This window comes from Portunus trituberculatus, chromosome 29 (assembly GCF_017591435.1).
Source record: "Portunus trituberculatus isolate SZX2019 chromosome 29, ASM1759143v1, whole genome shotgun sequence".
NCBI classification, from domain to species: domain Eukaryota; kingdom Metazoa; phylum Arthropoda; class Malacostraca; order Decapoda; family Portunidae; genus Portunus; species Portunus trituberculatus.
The window spans coordinates 4,371,012-4,376,011 of NC_059283.1; the positions used below are offsets into that span (position 1 = coordinate 4,371,012).

The 5,000-nt window shown below is 37.7% G+C and overlaps 1 protein-coding gene across 1 annotated transcript in view; it reads right to left on the reverse strand.

Annotated features, from left to right (window-relative positions):
• The window catches only part of LOC123510558 (SH3 domain-containing protein C23A1.17-like), a 99,487-nt gene that overhangs the window by 23,576 nt on the left and 70,911 nt on the right, over positions 1-5,000 (reverse strand). The gene's annotated exons all lie outside the window — the stretch shown is intronic.

Sequence of the window (5,000 nt, forward strand, 5' to 3'; positions counted from 1 at the left end):
TCACGTCATCCACAACACCATGCAGCGTCTCCCGCTTTTAATTTAATCACGCCTACACTCACTCACTGCTACAGATTTCCTAACTCCATCCTACACACACTGTCTCTCACTCATTACTGCATTTCATGATTGCTTTCCTAACTGACAAACTTCACACAACATTTCTCACTTATTTCATACTTAAACTTCAAACATTTCTCACTCACTCACTTCATAGTAGGATTCCTAACTCATTTATGCCTTTGTTATACTTGATGGTAGCATTCATAACTAATTCCTGCAATCAATACCTCATGACAACATTAACTTATTTCTACACTCACTCCAGCCTACACATCATCGAGCATTCCTAAAACGCCTCATCATAACTCACAAGTGTCATATAACTCTCACACATGTCTAGTTAATCTCTTCAGTATTGGGACGCATTTTTATCTATTGTTTTGGACACGATTTGACGATTTTATTTACATTGGGAAGGTTTTATGGATGTCACAAGATTAATGGCCAGAGTCTTCACAGTTCTAATCCCCATATAAGTTCCTGAAAATGTATCAATCCCTTCAGTATTGGGACGCATTTTTACCATGAGTTTTGGGTGTGATTAGACGATTTTATTAACATTAGGAAGGATCTATGGAGGTTAGAAGATTAATGTCCAGAGTTTCCACTATTTTAATCCCCACATAACTTTCTAAAGCAGCATAAAATCACCAAATAGTAAGCAGAATGAATATGAAAACGTGTCATAGTAGTGAGGGCGTTAAAATCATGATATACTAAGCGGAATGAATATGAAGGAGTTAATCCCCACAGCCCCTCCTCCCCCGCAAGGCCACTGAAACACGCCTCGTCACGTCTGTACCTTCACGAGTCGCTTAGTAGTCATTAGCTCACGTCCAGGTGTATTCTGGGAGGCTCAGATGACGCAGCTTGTGTGTGGAAATAGATGTAAACTCGAGTCACGTGAAGATAGCAGACGCTTGTTTATTTAATATATTTTTCTTTTCTTTTGGGGTGATAAAGTTTGGTTCCATTTTTTTTTTATTTATACCATGTGGGCTTTTCACAGGAATTTATGGGCTAAAGGGGGTACTTTTTGTGGTACCTCCTATCTCAAAGCCCACCCGCTAGGAAACCATTGCCCCGAGTGTAGAAGCCCAACCTACACTCGGACCGTGGACAGGAATCGAAACCGTGTGCTTGGAGACCCCTCGGACCCCAAAGCACTCATGGTTCCACTGTACATTTGGTATTGTTAGGTTAAGTTTGGTTACATTAAGGCGAAGTTACATCTGATTAGGTTAGCTTGGGATCAATTAGGTTAAACTCAAGTCATGGGAAGATTTAAAAGCCAGCTTATATTCTCTCTCTCTCTCTCTCTCTCTCTCTCTCTCTTGCGGTGTGGTAAAATCTGGTTCCATTTGGTATTGTTAGGTTAAGTTTAGTTAGATTAAGGCGAAGTTACATTTGATTACGTTAGTTTGGGATTGATTAGGTTAAACTCGAGACACGTGAAAATTATAGAAGACAGTTTTCTTTTTTTTTCTTTTTTTAGTGTGATAAAGCTTGATTCCGTATGGTTTTGTTAGGTTAGGTTACGTATGGTTAGATTAAGGTGAAGTTACATTAAGTTAGTCTGGGATTGATTAAGTTAAACTCGAGACACGTGAAGATTACAGACGCTGGTTTCTTTCTTTTTTTTTTTTTTTTTTTTTTCGTTTGGTAAAGTTTGGTTCCATTTGGTATTGTTAAGTTAAGTTTGTTTAGATTAAGTTAGCTTAGTTTAGTTTGGGATTAATTAGGTTAAACTCAAGTCATGTGAAGATGTACAGAAGTCAGTTTATTTACTCTTTTTCCTTTGCGGTGTGGTAAAGATTGGTTCCGTTCCGTTTCAAGTTAGCTTTAGTTAGATGAAGTTATATTTGATCACGATAATTTTGGGACTGATTAGATTAAGTTTGGTTAGATTAGGTCATCTTACTTTATGCTACTTTATATTTTAGTTTGTTACTTAGTTATATTTAAGTGGAGTTGGCTTAGATTGCTACGGTGGTTAGGTTAATTCAAGTTTTGTTTATAGAATAGCTTAGGTAAGGTTGGATTGGGTTAGGTTAGGTTAGGTTAGCTTAAGTTAGGTTAGGTAATTATCACATTCCACCCTAAAAAGCGCATGACTCTAATTTACGTTTTCCAGTTTTATCTATCTATTTTTTTCCCAACAATCGTATTTAGTTGTAAGAATGCGAACATGTAAACGTACCCTTTTATATAACAGCGAGTAACAATGCTAATGCACACACTAAGCATTGCTCTTTATACGCCACGCTGACTTTTAAAATTACAACATTAATCTCATCTAATATGCAAACACGTCACGTTCAGTACCGTCACTATAATAGAATCCTGATTACACCGCTATCCCACGTCCTTGTATTAGTGCAGTATTGTACATCCTTCTCCACTATTTCAAAAGGCTTTATATAAATTTATACGAGTTTTTAAAGGAGTTCTTACGGTTCTAAGGGCAGAGTGACAAGATTTCTACACTATTCAACCTCTTCAGTACTGGGACGTATTTCTACCTTGAGTTTTGAGTGCAATTAAACGATTTTATTTACACTAGCAAGGGTTTATGGAGGTCAGAAGATAAATGGCAACAGTCTTCTCTATTTTAATCCCCACATAAGTTTGTGAAGCTGTACAAAATCACCAAAAAGTCACCAGAATGAAGATGAAAACACGCCTTGGCACTAAAGGGGTTAACTGGTGAAACACTCGTGAAAACCTCGCTAATCATTTCTGTGGCTTTGGAAAATAGTCGTGGTGAGAGGAAAGTGTTTCTTAATGCTGGCCTTGTCTCGTCGTAGTCAAGGAAACTGTGTCTTATTGTTATTTTCATCTCATTCTGACTCTTTTTTTTAGGAATTATGTTCAATTTTTTATGCTTTTATCTTTTTAATTTTTTTACTTTATTTCCCGAGGTTATGTTTCATTTGTTTTAGTTTTGTGGTTTTTTTTGTTTCATTCTGGCTATTCTTTAGTAGTTATGTCTTATTTTTTGTTATCTTCATCTTCCATTTTGACTCTTCTTTGATAACTATCTGATCTTAATTTCTTTGGTAACTATTTTATCTTATTATTTGGTAACTAATCTATATTATCTTTGTTACTTTCACGTTTCATTTCAACTTTTCTTTAACTGTCTTATTTCTTATCATTTTTACCTTCCGCGTCGAGAACATTTTTCATCCCTTTATCACATCACTCCTTAGTAAAGAAATACGTGTGTGTTTATCCCTCTATTTTGTAGGTACATTAAATCCTCATTGCAACGTCAAGACACCTTCACATCTTACATACGTTATAAGTAAAGGGAATTAAGTCCATGATCTCTTACATATTACTCCCTGCATGTTTTCATTTCCTCGTGGTGACTAAGGAATCTGTGGCTATTTGTCCCTTAGATACATTAAGTCCTCACTGCAGTTTTGAGAGATCTCGACTTGTTACGTATACTAAGAGTGAAGGGAGAGTTAAGTCAACGTTCTGGTACTTATGACTCACTATATGTTAATTGAGAGGTTGTAAGAAGAGAGAGAAAAAAGTGGAACGAGAGAAAGTGTGAGTGATGTAGTTAGATTAAAGCTCTTTCTATCTCTTTCTCACACACGTAAACATACCAGAGAGAGAGAGAGAGAGAGAGAGAGAGAGAGAGAGAGAGAGAGAGAGAGAGAGAGAGCATACCTGACACAAAGCTAACATGGCATCAGCAGAATCGTTCCTGTCTCTGAATGTCTACACACCTGTTTCACTAATTACCTGTCGTTCTGCCTTCGTTAATTAGCTCCCATTATCCACCTGTGTTTCCCGCGCATTTTTTCCCACTCCCCTATCACTCCCACACCTGATCCACCGTACTGATATGCCTTTAATCTTCAGGTAAACACGACATAAGCTATGGTAAACAGGCCTTAGTAAATACACGTTATCACAGAAAATGGAGCGCGGGGAGAGGTGTTGCAGGGGTGACTCTTGTTTTAGAGCTGAAGTTGTTTTGTGTTGAAAGTGTGTGTGTGTGTGTGTGTGTGTGTGTGTGTGTGTGTGTGTGTGTGTGTGTGTGTGTGTGTGTGTGTGTGTGTGTGTGTGTGTGTGTGTGTGTGTGTGTGTGAGAGAGAGAGAGAGAGAGAGAGAGAGAGAGAGAGAGAGAGAGAGAGAGAGAGAGAGAGAGAGAGAGAGAGAGAGAAGGTATATACAGAAGCGAAGGAAGGAAGAAGACTGAGAACGTGAGGAGAAGAGCGGTGGTTAAGATAAGAGGACAAGGAGGAGGAGGAGGAGGAGGAGGAGGAGGAGGAGGAGGAGGAGGAGGAGGAGGAGGAGGAGGAGGAAGAAGAGTGGGAGCAGACTTACCAGAAGCAGATGTAAGACGAGGTGAAGGAGGAGGAGGAGGAGGAGGAGGAGGAAAGGAGGAGGAAAAGGAGAAGGAGGAGCTTAAGGAGGAGAAGGAGGTCGAGAAGGATGAGATTAAAGAAATATTTGGATAGGAGGCAGATAAGAGATTGGATAATTAGGAGATGTAAGAGTCTCTTATGAAGTAATCCGATGGAATAATTAGGAATGAAGAGCGCCAAGAAAATGAGGCGAGCTCAGAAGAGAGAGATTGAAAAAAGTCAAGAATATGGAAAAAAAGTAAAGATGAAAAAGAAATAATGAAAAAAAAATGCGAACCAATACATAATGATTAAAAACCCCACAAATTTCAGATGTAATTTGTTTAAAAAGGCGGAAAAAAGTTAAGAATATGTAAAAAGTAGAGATGAAAAGACATAATGAAAAAATGAGAACCAATACATAGATAAGATTAATAAACACACAAATTTAAGGTGTAATTCGTTCAAAAGGCGGAAAAAGCTAAGAATATGAAAAAAGAAGAGATGAAAAGAAAGTAAACAAATGATAACCAATACATAAAAGAAAAAAAAACACTAATTTTCGATGTA